This window comes from Salmo salar, chromosome 09, assembly GCF_965601325.2.
Source record: "Salmo salar chromosome 09, fSalSal1, whole genome shotgun sequence".
Lineage (NCBI taxonomy): Eukaryota > Metazoa > Chordata > Actinopteri > Salmoniformes > Salmonidae > Salmo > Salmo salar.
Window position 1 is genome coordinate 9,785,012 of NC_138299.1, and position 16,774 is coordinate 9,801,785.

Consider the following 16,774-nt stretch of genomic DNA (forward strand, 5'->3'; position numbering starts at 1 on the left):
TGAATGTCCTCAAAAGGCACATGACAGCCTGCTTGGAGTTTGCCAAAAGGCAGCTAAAGACTCGCAGACCATGAGAAACAAGATTCTCTGGTCTGATGAAACCAAGATTGAACTCTTTGGCCTGAATGCCAAGTGTCACATCTGGAGGAAACCTGGCAACATCCCTACGGTGAAGCATGGTGGTGTCAGCATCATGCAGTGGGGATGTTTTTCAGTGGCAGGGACTTGGAGACCAGTCAGGATTGCGTGAAAGATGAACGGAGCAAAGTACAGAGATCCTTGACAAACCTGCTCCAGAGCACTCAGGACCTGACTGGGGCAAACGTACGCCTTCAAACAGGACAACGACCCTAAGCACACAGCCAAGACAACGCAGGAGTGGCTTCGGGACAGGTCTCTGAATGTCCTTGACTGACACAGCAAGAGCCTGGACTTGAACCCGATCAAACATCTCTGGAGAGACCTGAAAATCACTATGCAGCAACGCTCCCCATCCAACCTGCCAGAACTTGAGGATCTGCAGAGAAGGGGAGGAACTCCACAAATACAGGTGTGCCAAGCTTGTAGCGTCATACCCAAGAAGACTCAAGGCTGTAATCGCTACCAAAGGTGCTTCAACAAAGTACTGAGTGACGGGTCTGAATACTTATGTAAATGTGATATTTTAGTTGATTTTTAATAAATTAGCAAACATTTCTAAACCTGTTTTTGCTTTGTCATTATGGGGTATTGTGTGTAGATGGGGGGGGGGCAGTTTAATACATTTTAGAATAAGGCTGTAATGTGGAAAGTCAAGGGGTCTGAATACTTTCCGATGGAACTTAGTCTCTATCAAGAGTTAAGACCTAGCAAAGCTACAGCTTGCTCAACAGAGCATAATGCCTTAACCCTTGACTGCACATACAGAGCTAACATCACATGCATGCCAGATTTGCCTGGTTGAGGGTTGCAGGAGATTAACTGCTCTTCTAGTTGTGAAATTTCAGATTGTCTGTGTGTCAAATAACGTACAGCTCACACCCATCCATACCCCACAAGACATGCCACCAGGGGTCTCTTCACAGTCCTCAATTCAAACGAATTCACGGCAACGCACAGTACTATACAGGGCCATGATCGCGTTGTTGGTTAAGCGCTTGTAAGTATTTCACCTGTTGTATTCGGCGCATGTGGCAAATACAATTTGTATGATGTTTGTGGAAAATCAATTCCGTTCCCTCAAGTTATTCTATGCAGGTTTATTACTCTCCCATCTATTGAGTCCTGCATGGTTAGTGTTGCAGGTGTACACAGATTAAGCGTGCGTGTTCCTGAGAGTCTTAGCTTTCAGGGATGGGGTCATAGTTGGTAATACTTCAACTTTCAGTCTAGAGCCAAATTCGGAGGCAGAAAAACGATGTCAAGATGCGCTTTTACCGCTCCATTTGTCCCAACAGCTAATAAGGTTGTTCACAAATAACCACGGTTCTATGAGCTAAGCGGTGCATTCAACTGACTGAGGAAAAGCAACAAATTGTTTATTTTTGCTGCAAGCTGCCAATCAAGTTGCCTAGAGACACGCAATGACTATGCCTGATATAGTGTATGCGTCTTTAGCTGCTGGGCAACTCCCCGGTAACATAATTACGCTTTGACTACATTTCTTAAATGTTAAAATGTATGCCAAACAAAACCCATTGATTTCAAAGTATAACAAGTCATACAACTCTACGCACAAGGACTAATTTCACCTATTTCCACTGAAAAATGTACCAAAACAAATTTAGTGGAACAAATGTGCAGATATAAACTTTCGTAGTGGAATTACTGTAAAATCTCCCTAAGTTTGTTATGCCATGTTTCCAAAAACTCTGTTAAACATCTGCTCTGAATTAAGATTCAGAGATGTCTGCAGAAAGGCTGGGGTGTCAGCTATGACATGGTACCATGAGTTATTGAACTACAGTATATTGGATTTGCAACAGCATTAAAATCATGGGTTCCTGATCTGTACTACACAAATGCAAAATTATGGATATGAATGTCATTCTCCTCATGTTTCACGTTTTTGGACGTCACAGCAGAACACAGTCGCATACAATACAGCAGGGTAGAGTTCAGTACAACATACTGTACTGGTTAGTACTATACCACTGCCCCAGCCAACCTCGTCCTCCCCAGACCTCAGCAACCTTTGCACACAAGAAGCAACCTTTAAGAGGAAAGAAAAAAACAAGAACAGCAGGGAACAGAAAACAGAAGCTACAGGACAACACAGAACACAACATATACAGTGACCAGTTATGTGACTCTTAAGTGGTGTCAGCCCTCTGCTCCTTGATTAGATCAGAGCGGGGCAAAGATAACGGGATAACAGGGAAAGTATTGACAGATTTCTTTAACATTATCATTAGCCGGCGCAGTGACCAGGAGGTCGCCACGGTTCATGGAATGCATCACTGCGCACGCAGAGAACACCTCTGGGAAACTCTGCAAGCTCTCATCGGGAATCCCTTCAAACGGCGGCTTAGAGGAAACCACTGGAGGTGGAGACACGACAGGCCATACACGCTCACCAACCAAGTTATTCCCAGACTCAGACTCAGCAGAGAAGGGTAACACAGACTAACACCAACGACTCAGGCACCTGTGTCCCTCAGGATCTTCACTGGCACTGGGTCGTTACTTCTTAAGAGACACAAAACCCTTCGTAACGAAAGGTAAACAGTCTGGGTCAATTGGGACTTTCACATGCCCCTGAGCAAGAAACGGAGTGACAGGAGTGAACGGACGTAGGACCGGGACTGGTAATGCCGTAGGCTTAGGTTTAACGTTAGCGCGAGGACTGAATTTACCCTTAGCCCTGAGAACAGGACATTTGTTTTTCCAATTACCTGAACCATGACAGTAGTGACACTCTTGACTGAAGTAAGCTTTACCACGGGAGCCAGGCTCAACCCTAGATCATTGAAGCTCTGCCCCTAAACCAGAGTGTCTCAGTGGGCGAGGCCCAAATGTCACTGAACACCCCCCTCTCACTCTGAATATGGGCCTCTGCAACGCCAAAACATACCCATCCGCCAAAACCGTTCGTTAATGTACGTGGCCATACAATCAGGGATTGTGTCCTTAATTACATCTAGATGTTCCGCTAGCGGAATGCCTCACCAATATCCAATGGTATAGCGTGGCGCGAAATACAAATACCTCAAAAATGCAAAAACTTCAATTTTTCAAACATATGACTATTTTACACCATTTTAAAGACAAGACGCTCCTTTATCTAACCACATTGTCCGATTTCAAAAAGGCTTTACAACGAAAGCAAAACATTAGATTATGTCAGGAGAGTACCCAGCCAGAAATAATCACAATCCCATTTTTCAAGCTAGCATATATGTCACAAAAACCAAAACCACAGCTAAATGCAGCACTAACCTTTGATGATCTTCATCAGATGACACTCCTAGGACATTATGTTATACAATACATGCATGTTTTGTTCAATCAGGTTCATATTTATATCAAAAACCAACTTTTTATATTAGCATGTGACGTTCAGAACTAGCATACCCACCGAAAACTTCCGGTGAATTTACTAAATTACTCACGATAAACGTTCACAAAAAACATAACAATTATTTTAAGAATTATAGATACAGAACTCCTTTATGCAATCGCGGTGTCCGATTTTAAAATAGCTTTTCGGTGAAAGCACATTTTGCAATATTCTGAGTAGATAGCCCGGCCATCACGGCTAGCTATTTTGACACCCACCAAGTTTGGCACTCACCAAACTCAGATTTACTATAAAACAAATTGGATTACCTTTGTTGTTCTTCGTCAGAATGCACTCCCAGGACTTCTACTTCAACACCCAATGTTGTTTTGGTTCCAAATAATCCATAGTTATATCCAAATAGCTGCATTTTGTTCTTGCGTTCAAGACACTATCCGAAGGGTGACACACCGGTGCGTATCGTGACAAAAAAATTCAAAATATTCCATTACCGTACTTTGAAGCATGTCAAACGCTGTTTAAATTTTTTCTCATAAAATAGCAATAATATTCCAACCGGGAGACGTTGTATCCGTTCAAACACTGAAATAAGAAAATGGAGTCGTCACATGCACGCGCGCCCCAGTGTCATTGTTCTCAGAAGGAGCACTCTCCAAAACCCCTACTGTTTTTCACTCAGAGACTGCAGAGTTATCATTCCACGTTCTGGTGCCTTCTGAGAGCCAATGGGAGCCTTAGAAAATGTCACGTTACAGCAGAGATCCTGTATTTTCGATAAAGAGGCTACAGAAGGCCAAGAAATGGTCAGACAGGGCACTTCCCATATAGAATCTTCTCAGGTTTTGGCCTGCCATATGAGTTCTGTTATACTCACAGACACCATTCAAACAGTTTTAGAAACTTTAGGGTGTTTTCTATCCAAATCTACTAATTATATGCATATTCTAGTTTCTGGGCAGGAGTAATAACCAGATTAAATCGGGTACGTTTTTTATCCGGCCGTGAAAATACTGCCCCCTACCCTAAACAGGTTAAATTGCTCTAGCATAATCAGATCACACAGCCCCTGGAAAGTCATAACCGCAGAGGCGGAAAACCAGCAATTAAACTGTGAAGATAAACAACTCTTGAGCAAACTCAACATGAGTCTATCAGCCTTTTTTAAATTCTAAATTGTTGGCAGTAAGCCTCAGTAAGCCTCAGGAACCAGCCATTTTAACCTTATCATAGCTGATACTGTCAGCTACACCAAGAGCTGAATATGCTTCCTGCGCTTTACCAGTCAACACACACTGCAACCTGGTCGTTGTGGATCGGTTCTCGAAGTCCTGCCGTCTGCTCCCTTTGCCCGGTCTTCCTACGGCCCTACAGACCGCGGAGGCCCTATTTACACATGTCTTCCGGCACTACGGGGTGCCCGAGGACATCGTATCTGATCGGGGTCCCCAGTTCACGTCCAGGTTGTGGAGGTCATTTATGGAGAGGCTGGGGGTCTCGGTCAGCCTGACCTCGGGTTTTCACCCCGAGAGTAATGGGCAGGTAGAACGCATTAACCAGGATGTGGGCAGGTTTCTGCGGTCATATTGCCAGGACCGGCCAGGGGAGTGGGCGAGGTTCGTGCCATGGGCCGAGATGGCCCAGAACTCTCTGCGCCACTCCTCTACTAACCTGTCACCTTTCCAGGTTGTGTTGGGGTATCAGCCGGTCCTGGTGCCATGGTATCAGAGCCAGACGGAGGCTCCTGCGGTGGAGGAATGGGTACAGCACTCGAAGGAGACCTGGAGTGCTGTCCAGGAGTGTCTGAAACGGGCGGGAGGACGGCACAAGGAGAGTGCTGACTGCTGCCGCAATGAGGCCCCCGTGTTTAAACCGGGGGACAGAGTCTAGCTCTCGACCCGGAACCTGCCCCTCCGCCTGCCCTGCCGGAAGCTGGGTCCGCGATTTGTGGGGCCGTTCAAAGTCCTGAGGAGAATAAACGAGGTGTGTTATAGGTTACTACTTCCTTCATATTACCGTATTAACCCCTCGTTTCATGTGTCTCTCCTCAGGCCGGTGGTAGCTGGTCCGCTGCAGGACGCTGAGGTGCGGGAGGTCCCTCCGCCCCCCTGGACATCGTGGGGGCCCCGGCGTACACAGTCCGGGCCATCCTGGACTCCCGGCGTCGGGTAGGGGGCCTGCAGTACCTCATGGACTGGGAGGGGTACGGCCCGGAGGAGAGGTGCTGGGTCCCGGTGGGGGACATTCTAGATCCAGCTCTGCAGCAGGAATTCCACCGCCTCCGTCCAGATCGACCGGCGCCTCGCCCTCCGGGTCGTCCCCGAGGCCGGCGCCAGTGCGCTGCTGGAGCCGTGCGTCGGGGGGGGGGGGTACTGTCACAGTATCCACAGAAGGTGGCGCCCCTCCCCGGTCGGGCGGCGCTCGGCGGTCGTCATCGCCGACCTACTAGCTGCCACCGATCTATGTTTCTGTGTTGTTTGGCTTTGTCTGTCTAGGTCTGCACCTGTTCCTTGTTTGTAATTAGTGTGGGGGTATTTAGTTTGTCTTTTTTGTTCAGGTATTCGTGCGGGATTGTTTTGTGTCTGTACGAAGGGCTGTTTGTATTTACGCTGCTTGTTTGTTCAGCATTTTGGTGGAGCTGTCGATTTATTATTGTCGGGTTGCGCCCCGTTCACTTTATTGTTTTGGAGCTGTGCTCCTGTCGGGTGTTTAGGCGCACCCAGTATTACGACTGCCTATTTTTCCCATACGGTTTTTGGACCTCCGTCTCCTGCCCTTGACTCTGACCCTTCCTGCTACACCGATAGCCGTGACAGTTACAAATCAGCTAGTAGCCCATAACAAAAAGGGAGACGATGCAGAGATCAAGGAATAACACAAATATAAATTAAAGTAAACTATATACAATTAACAATGGTGTGTGTGTGTGATCAGTAATGTGAGTGAGTGGTTGCGTGCATCGATGGTAATAATCAGGGGTGTTGCGAGGTGCCAAAACAAACAAGCCACAAAATGGCACACCCAAACACCAACAGTGAGTCAGCATGGAGAGTCTCCTCAGTGTATTTATCCCCGGGACACACCCGAGTCCAGGTGTGTCCCATTTCACTGACGACCCTCCCAGCTCCGCCCACCGACATCCTATTAAGGAAAACAAAACGAAAGAGAAAGAATTCGTCAGACAAAGTGGGAGGGTCGTCACAAGTCGAAGGGAGGACAGTAGCAGGTGATCCAACTGTGGTTTGTGATTATGATTTCCCATTGTAGCCAATTCAGTTGCAATAATTCCGTAATAGATTTTTGGGCAATTCGAGTTTTAATCACTTCATAATTGATATCAGTAAAATCACTATAACTAATTGGTAGGTCTAACATTACTTATTACTTTTGTGAAATTTCATTATCCTCCCCTCTTCAAGAGGGAGAGAAATTAGAAAATATCTTAAAGATAGATGGATTTTTAGTAACGGAATTAGAAGGCACAAGGTAATATTTCTTGAACTTTCAGAAGGTAAACAATTTCTCCAAAACTACCTTTGTAATATATATTTTTAACCTTTTTTGACCAGGTAAGTTGACTGAGAACACATTCTCTTTTACAGCAATGACCTGGAGAATAGTTACCGGGAGAGGAGGGGGGGATGAATGAGCCAATTGGAAGCTGAGGATGATTAGGTGGCCATGATAGTATGAGGGACAGATTGGGAATTTAGCCAGGACACCAGGGTTATCACCACTACTCTTACGATAAGTGCTATGTGATCTTTAGTGACCACAGGATTTTTACTGAACATAGAGAGTCAGGAAACCCGTTTAACGTCCCTTCCGAAAGACAGCACCTTACAAAAGGCAATGTCCCTAAACACTGCCCTGGTGCGTTGGGATATATATTTTTTGGACCAAAGGAAAGAGTGCATCCTACTGGCCCTCCAACACCACTTCCAGCAGCATCTGGTCTCCCATCCAGGGACCAATCCTGTTTAGCGTCAGAGGCAAGCAAGCAGTGGGATGCAGGGTGGTGTGCTATTGGGATACCAACCTGCATCCCAATAGAAGTGTTGATATTAGTTGGCAGGGGTCTTTACGACAACATTATTGTATTTTGATGCATTTATAATACCTTTTTAGACTTTTTCTGGTAGATGTTTTCCATCTGTTTAACCAGTCATTAAAGCATGCCTTCATTTCTATGCCTTCATTTCTCCAAAATATAGACTTTTAGCTTTCATTTGACACCTAATTTGATATGCCCCTATGAACTTCACATGTTGGTGCTCAACATACATGTATGTACTGTATGGTCACTCAGTCAAAGCTCTTGTTGGTGGCCTATGCTCCAGAAGGAGTAAAAGGCCTAAGTCAGTAAGTTGTATGCTCACTCTCAAATGGCACTATTCTTTGTCCTGTTCTACCTTAACACACCCCTTCTCCAGACGATCATGTGTTGAGCTTCAATGGGAGGAAGAAGATGGTTTTCAGAAATGAATCCTGGATGGGAGGCAAGAACCAGTTCCTTTGCATCGCTTACCTGGTGGTCGGATCCCTGTGTGTTGTCATGTCGATGATCATGCTCATTGTGTACCAAGTTCAAGTTCCCTGATGATGATTAATGATGGGGCAAAATGTTTTAATATGGGTGGAAGGATACAAATATGAATGTGTCTTCTTAGGGCTAGGCGTCCCGCTAGCTGGACTACTTCCGGTGAAACTGCAGGGCGCTGTCACGTCCTGACCAGTATAGGGGTTATTTGTATTTGTAGGTTGGTCAGGACGTGGCAGAGGGTATTTGTTTCATGTGGTTCGGGGGTTATGTATATTGTAGGGGTGTTTGATTTATTATTTCCGGGTTTTGGTTTATGTTCTATGTTTTGTATTTCTAGGTTCATTCTAGTTCTTTGTATTTCTATGTCTAGGTATTGGGTGTTGGACTCTCAATTGGAGGCAGGTGTTTTTAGTTGACTCTGATTGAGAGTCCTATATATAGGTATGTGTTTTGTTTGTAGTTTGTGGGTATTTGTCTTTAGTACTGCTGTTGTAAGTATAGCCTGTTAAACTGTCTTCTGTCGTTCTTTTGTTTATTGTTTTTCCCGTGTTCACATTTATTTAATAAATTAATATGATGAGCACGCAACCCGCTGCGCCTTGGTCCTCTCTACACAACGACACCATGACAGGCGTGCAATTCAAAGAAATAATCATAAAAAGTATGGATATTAAACATGTAGGTACAAGCAAGTATCTTATATTGGTTGAAAGCTTAAATTCTTGTTAATCTAACTGCACCTTCCGATTTACAGTAGCCATTACAGCGAAAGCATGCCATGCGATTGTTTGAGGACGGCGCCCCACATCTAAATATTTTTCCACCGGCACTGGTTTCATAAATTCACAAATAGCGATTAAATATTCACTTACTTTTTGAAAATCTTTCTCTTATTTATCATCCAAAGGGTCCCAGCTTTCTTTTTTCAGCTTTCATTTCTTGCGTCATCACTGCAAGCGATCATGACTCTCAAAAGCCGCTGTTGACTTCTGAAGATCACTTTAGCACCGCCCTAAAAACCTGATTCAAATTCGACACAAACCTTCAAATAGGTATGTAATGACACATTATATAAACTCTTTATAGTGTTTTATTTACATTTTAGAGGCAATAAGGTGATAAGTTGGACAGATCGAGTGAAAAAAGCCATTTCCCCACACGACATCTCTCCTTCTCACTATCATGCAACAGGTTTTGCTTCCCACCCGACATTTTTAAAAAGACCCGACGAAGCTCACTGCCTTCTTGAATCATGCAGAGATGGGCATTATGAAGGTCTCGTCATTGATTTTGTTGGAAAGGGGAGAACTTGTGCTTTACAATGGTATTGATATTACAGTTGATCTGGAAGTATTACGTTTTTTGTGCGCTAAAATAAGGTCAATTGTACGGACCAGCGCGATGTACAACAGTGAGTTAGTTTACGTTAATCCACTCGTTCAACATGCAGAGAAAGGAATCCGAAAATCTACCGCTAAACTTTGTTAAAACAAGTCAAAATACATTTCTATTGACTCCTCAGACACCCTAAAATTTAATAAAACTATAATATTTCATACGGAAAGAAGTATGTTCAATAGGAAACCGATATTAGCAGGTGCGTCTTGTCTTCAAACACGAATTTCCAAGAGTGTGTCCTTCTACTAAAACTCATATTTCTTACTCGTTTTGGAAGTTACAAGCCTGAAACCTTGAACATAGACTGCTGACACCCTGTGAAGCCATAGGAATTGCATCCTGGGAGGTAGAAGTCATTATTTCCCTATACTTTCCATTGTAAGAGCATGGACTCAAAAATTTAAAAAAAAATTCTGGTTGGTTTTTCATTGGATTTTCTCCTACCATATCTATTGTGTTATAGTCTCCTACATTATTTTAACATTTCTACAAACGTCAAAGTGTTTTCTTTCCAATGATACCAATTATATGCATATCCTGACTTCAGGGCCTGAACAACAGGCAGTTTACTTTGGGCACGTCAGTCAGGCAGAAATTGAGAAAAAGGACCCTAGCCCTAACAAGTTTTAACTACAGTAAAGGTCACAAAATCCTTAATGAACTCTATGCAAAGACCCCTCTATAAACTCTTCCCAGTAATTACATTTTTTCTTCTTAATGAGATGCATTATTGGACTGGCACAGCAGTATAATTAAGTCGTTTAAGTGATGAATTCATCTGACTAATGAGTGACCTCTAAAATGTTAGGTCAGAAATGGTACTCTTAAGAGGTGATTTAGGTCAAGCTGGACATTTAAAAGCTGTGTAATTTGTCCATTTGATTCTAATCCGTTACTCTGGGAAATGCTGCATTTGGCAGATGTCTGGTGTAAGTTATTGAATAGTTGGACCATAGGGTGAAAAATACATTCAAAGTAAGTTATTTAGTTAAATCCCATTGGTAACAATTACTTTTATCATGGGTCATTACAACGTAATCTGTTCAGACTTGAGGATGGAGTGATCGTGCATTTTTTGAGACGACATGCAAGCCATAGAGTTGTATTGCTATTCGATATAACAGCCTCAATTTGTCGGGGCATGGACTCTACAAGGTATCGAAAGCCTTTCACAGGGATGCTGGCCCATGTTGACTCCAATGCTTGCCACAGTTGTGTTAAGTTGGCTCAATGTCTTTTGGGTAGTGGACCATTCTTGATGCACAAGGGAAACTGTTGAGCATGAAAAACCCAGCAGCGTTTTTTGACGCAAACCGGTGCGCCCAGCACCTAGTACCATACCCTGTTCAAAAGCACTTAAATATTTTGTCTTGTCCATTAACCCTCTGAATGGCACACATACACAATCCACGTCTCAAGGCTTACAAAATATTCTTTAACCCGTCTCCTCCCCTTCATCTACACTGATTTTGAAATGGATTTAACAAGCGACATCAGTAAGGAATTATAGGTTTCACCTGGATTCACCTGGCCAATCTGTCATGGAAATAGCAGGTGTCCTTAATGTTTTGTACACTCAGTGTATGTCTCAGGGCTGTATAGACTATGAAGCATTACTTAAACATTTTATTTTTGATAATGTTGTATTTATTGCAGTATGTTTCTTTTAATTGCATTTTAAAATGATCATTGTTGATTGTGAATTTTCATAATTTAAGTTGTTTTTTTTCAAAATAAATCCACAACTTGAGGAATTTAATAACTGATGCTCTCAGCCATCTCTTTGAGTTGGTATGGAATTATGAGTTTGCATCATAAGTGATTGTAAGAGAAGGATCTTACAGTTCCATGTCACAATTACAGCTCTGAGTGGAATGTTGCCAAAGATTCTATGCTCAGATTGACATTCTAAATTGTGCTCAATTTCTAATGCCTGTCTCAGCTTCACTGGGTATGGTTTAATCTGGTAAAATGGCCTTTTCTATATGGCCCTTTTCCAGTCCCCCACCCCCCAAAAATCACATTTTCCCCAGCCTACCCGCATGGGCAACGGTGGAAATAGATGTAACTCCAGAGGAACTTGTTGTATTTTTCAGACCTGAACCTGCCAGCCGGATTAGCCTAGTTTTCAGTGCAATAGAACCTGTATTTCCATACCTTCCAGTGATCTTCTTGGCATTTTTTGCCTTTAATGTCCACAAAATATTCAAGAGGAAGCTGATCAAGGCATCACTGGTAAGTAACATTCTGCACCTACTTTCACATCCAGGTTTAGTCTCAGGCAAACTGGTTGTAAAAGAGGAATATCTGGCATAAAAACATTGAGGAAAATTGTTAATAATACTAAGAGGATTTATCAGTTGTCAAAATGTTGGTAAAAAATGTGGGGGGGGGCCATCTCTGAAATGTGTTTTTCCTGCAGAAGAAGTCTGACATGCTGAAAGCATCCGCAATGCTGTCAGAGCAGTTCATACATCTGAAGAGTGTGGAGGTTAGGCTGCTGGCCCTGGAGAAGACGCTTCAGGCCGTCGACGAGGAGCGGAGGAGACTGGGAAAAGTAACTCGAAACACAGGGGCCAGGAACTAACCCACTGTGACGCTGTGGAGTTTTCCTCGTGTTGCTACTCATCCATAGAGTGAAGATGAGGGCAACCACTCAGGAGTGCTGACAGCCAAATCTGAGTCAGGAATTGGAGCCTGTTCTATTCTTGAACCTTAAATAACTGCTTCAAAAATCAGTAAAATATGACTTAGTTCCAAACTACATTTTGCCTTTTTGTGTCTTTTGATACTACTCTGTACTGTGCTTGTTTTACGAAAGGTGTTAGAGGGAATTTGAAAATGATTTAATTCATTATTAGAATAATAATAAAATAAAACATTTAAGATACGTTGTGCATGTTACATTTGTTTTAATATGCACCACACAAGGGTGCTATTTTCAAAAATGATACATGTCAGAGTTGGTATAGCTGTCATTTGGCAGTCATGATGCAATCATGGCACAGATGATGTAATAATGGGGCTTCTGAGTTGGTCTGAGGCTGCACTGGCTCAGGCCCTCATTCGTTACTCAGTTACGATTGGAAACACATCTCTGGGCGCCAAAGAGAAGGACCCAGAGCTGTTTTTCATAGGAACTTCATTATCTGAAAATGGTCTGCGTTGATATTGGTGTGGAGCACTGCAAACACCCAACCTGGTCAAGGATTGGGATGGAACTCACACCCGATGAACTGAGAAAGGTGGTTGAGAACAAGGAGTTAGGTACCTCCTTCTTGGACATGGCCCTGCCCAATGTCATCTGCATGATCATGGCCCTCAGCATGGCCTTTCTGGTCATCTCCATGATTTGCCTGTGGATCAGCAGGAAGAAGAGCCCTGGTCAGGTTGGTGAATACTAGTTACTGTTAGTCAATTTGTGAATCAGATTATTTTTGGTGGTAATAAAATCTCTGCCCTAGTTTGACATATTATCTACATTGAAAATGTGCACTGCATTTACATAGCCTGTATTGCTTACATTGCTGGCAGAGCTCTGGACAGGTTGGTGAATAGTTCTAAAATCCTACTGCTCTATGTATTTCTAAGTTTCAGTGTTTTGGTGGACACACTCAACATGTATGTTTGTCACTATTTCTATCAGGGAAAAGAAGGATTTCTGCAGTGCAAAGGCGACATGCAGAAGCTGTGCCAAGGATTTGAGCTGCAGGAGCAGGTCCTGATCAAGATGGACAGCATGGAACAGCGCATTGCTGCCCTAGAAGGTTTCCTCAGGTCCATATGGAGGAGGAGTTCCAGAGGCAATGGCACGCAGGAGACTGCTGACAAGAACAGAGATGCCCTGGACTTCTCCAATGGCTCCGACTAATATCCGATTGACCTCAACACCCGAAGACCTGGTTTATGGACACTTTAATGGTTACTGATTTTTGATTTCTGTTCTATGGACACTGTTTTATGGACACGTTAGTGCATTTGGTAAAAGAACAGGCATTTTGACTTTTGTCAAAATAAAATGTGTGAAATTGCATCAATTGTTGAGCTTTTATTTGAGGTCATAGACTATGCTTTTAAACCAAGGAGAAACGCTTGATATAAAACATTAGAAATGGGAAGTAAGGTAAAGAAAGATGTATAACTCACATCAAATAGGCCTAATGATACTGAGGTTTACAGAAAATGTTTGACTTTGGCTGTGTTTCCCAGAGATTTGAGAGTATGATTTCCAAATTAAGTGACATACATTAGGAACACCTGCTCTTTCCATAACATAGACTGACTGACCAGGTGAATCCAGGTGAAAACTATGATGCCTTATTGATGTCACCTGTTAAATGATTTTATTTAATTTTTATTTAACCTTAATTTAACTAGACAAGTCAGTTAAGAAAAATTCTTATTTACATTGACAGCCTACACCGGCCAAACCCGGACAATGCTGGGCCAATTGTGCACTGCCCTATGGGACTCCCAATCACGGCCGGTTGTGATACAGCCTGGATTCAAACCAGGGTGTCTGTAGTGACACTTCAATCACTGACATGCAGTGCCTTAGACTGCTGTGCCACTCGGGAGCCCCAAATCCACTTCAATCGTTGTAAATGAAGGGGAGGAGACAGTTGCTTGACAGCCTTGAGTCATTAATGAGACATGGATTGTGCATGTGTGCCATTCAGAGGGTGAATGGGCAAGACAAAATATTTAACCTCTATGGGATCGGCGTCCCTATATCGGTATGGTTGAGCTAACGTGCGCTAATGTGATTAACATGACGTTGTAAGTAACAAGAACATTTCCCAGGACATAGACATGTCTTATATGGGCAGAAAGCTAAAATTCTTCTTAATCTAACTGCACTGTCCAATTTACAGTAGCTATTACAGTGAAAAAATACCATGCTATTGTTTGAGGAGAGTGCACAACAACAACAAAAAATGTATCACGGCACTTGGTTTGATACATTCACCTCTGAAAGTAAATAATGTACTTACATTCAGTAAGCTTGCTCTGATTTGCTCTGAAGGGTTCCAGAGATAAAATGTAGCATAGTTTTGTTTGATAAAATAATTTTTGCTGACCTTCAACACTGGGGCCCCACAAGGGTGTGTGCTCAGCCCCCTCCTGTACTCCCTGTTCACCCACGACTGCGTGGCCATGCATGCCTCCAACTCAATCAAGTTTGCAGACAACACAACAGTAGTGGGCTTGATTACACACAACGACGAGACATGGAGGAGGTGAGGAAACTCGCAGTGTGGTGTCAGGAAAACAACCTCTCACTCAACATCAACAAAACAAAGGAGATGATTGTGGACTTCAGGAAATAGCAGAGGGAGCACCCCCCATCCACATCGAAAGGACAGCAGTGGAAAAGGTGGAACATTTTAAGTTCCTCGGCGTACACATCACAGACAAACTGAAATGGTCCACCCACACAGACACTGTGGTGAAGAAGGCACAACAGCGCCTCTTCAAACTCAGGAGGCTGAAGAAATTTGTCTTGTCACCAAAACCCTTACAAACTTTGACAGATGCACAATTGAGAGCATCCTGTCGGGCTGTATCACAGCCTTGTAAGGCAACTGCACCGCGCTCAACCCCAAGGCTCTCCAGAGGGTGGTGTGGTCTGCACAACGCATCACTGGGGGCAAACTACCTGCCCTCCATGACACCTACAGCACCTGATGTCACAGGAAGGCTAAAAAGATCATCAAGGACAACAACCACCTGAGCCACCACCTGTTCACACCGGTACCATCCAGAAGCCGAGATCAGAACAGGTGTATCAAAGCTGGGACCGAGAGACTGAAAAACAGATTCTATCTCAAGGCCATCACACTGCTAAACAGCAATTACTAACTCAGAGAGGCTGCTGCCTACACTGAGACCCAATCACTGGCCACTTTAATAAATCAATCAATCAATCAAATGTATTTATAAAGCCCTTCTTACATCAGCTGATGTCATAAAGTGCTGTACAGAAACCCAGCCTAAAACCCCAGCAAGCAATGCAGGTGTAGAAGCACGGTGGTTAGGAAAAACTCCCTAGAAAGGCCAGAACCTAGGAAGAAACCTAGAGAGGAACCAGGCAATGAGGGGTGGCCAGTCCTCTTCTGGCTGTGCCGGGTGGAGATTATGGCCAAGATGTTCAAATGTTCATAGATGACCAGCAGGGTCAAATAATAATAATCACAGTGGTTGTCGAGGGTGCAAGAGGTCAGCACCTCAGGAGTAAATGTCAATTGGCTTTTCATAGCCGATTATTCAGAGTATCTCTACCGCTCCTGCTGTCTCTAGAGAGTTGAAAACAGCAGGTCTGGGACAGGTAGCACGTCCGGTGAACAGGTCAGGGTTCCATAGCCGCAGGCAGAACAGTTGAAACTGAAGCAGCAGCACGGCCAGGTGGACTGGGGACAGTAAGGAGTCATCAGGCCAGGTAGTCTTGAAGCATGGTCCTAGGGCTCAGGTCCTCCGAGAGAGAGAAAGAAAGAGAGAAAGAGAGAAAGAAAGAGAGAGAGAAAAAGAGAGAGAGAATTAGAGAGAGCATACTTAAATTCCCACAAGACACCAGATAAGACAGGAGAAATACTCCAGATATAACAGACTGACCCTAGCCCCCCGACACATAAACTACTGCAGCATAAATACTGGAGGCTGAGACAGGAGGGGTCGGGAGACACTGTGGCCTCGTCCGACGATTCCCCCGGACAGGGCCAAACAGGCAAGATATAACCCCATCCACTTTGCCAAAGCACAGCCCGCACACCACTAGAGGGATTTCTTCAACCACCAACTTAACATCCTGAGTATAGCCAATGAAGATCTCCGCCATGGCACAACCCAAGGGGGGGGAGGCGCCAACCCGGACAGGAAGATCACCTCAGTAACTCAACCCACTCAAGTGACGCACCCCTCCTAGGGACGGCATGGAAGAGCACCAGTAAGCCAGTGACTCAGCCCCTGTAATAGGGTTAGAGGCAGAGAATCCCAGTGGAGAGAGGGGAACCGGCCAGGCAGAGACAGCAAGGCGGTTCGTTGCTCCAGTGCCTTTCCGTTCACCTTCACACTCCTGGGCCAGACTACACTCAATCATAGGACCTACCGAAGAGATGAGTCTTCAATAAAGACTTAAAGGTTGAGACCGAGTCTGCGTCTCTCACATGGATAGACAGACCATTCCATAAGAATGGAGCTCTATAGGAGAAAGCCCTGCCTCCAGCTGTTTGCTTTGAAATTCTAGGGACAGTAAGGAGGCCTGCATCTTGTGACCGTAGCGTACGTGTAGGTTTGTACGGCAGGACCAAATCGGAAAGATAGGTAGGAGCAAGCACATG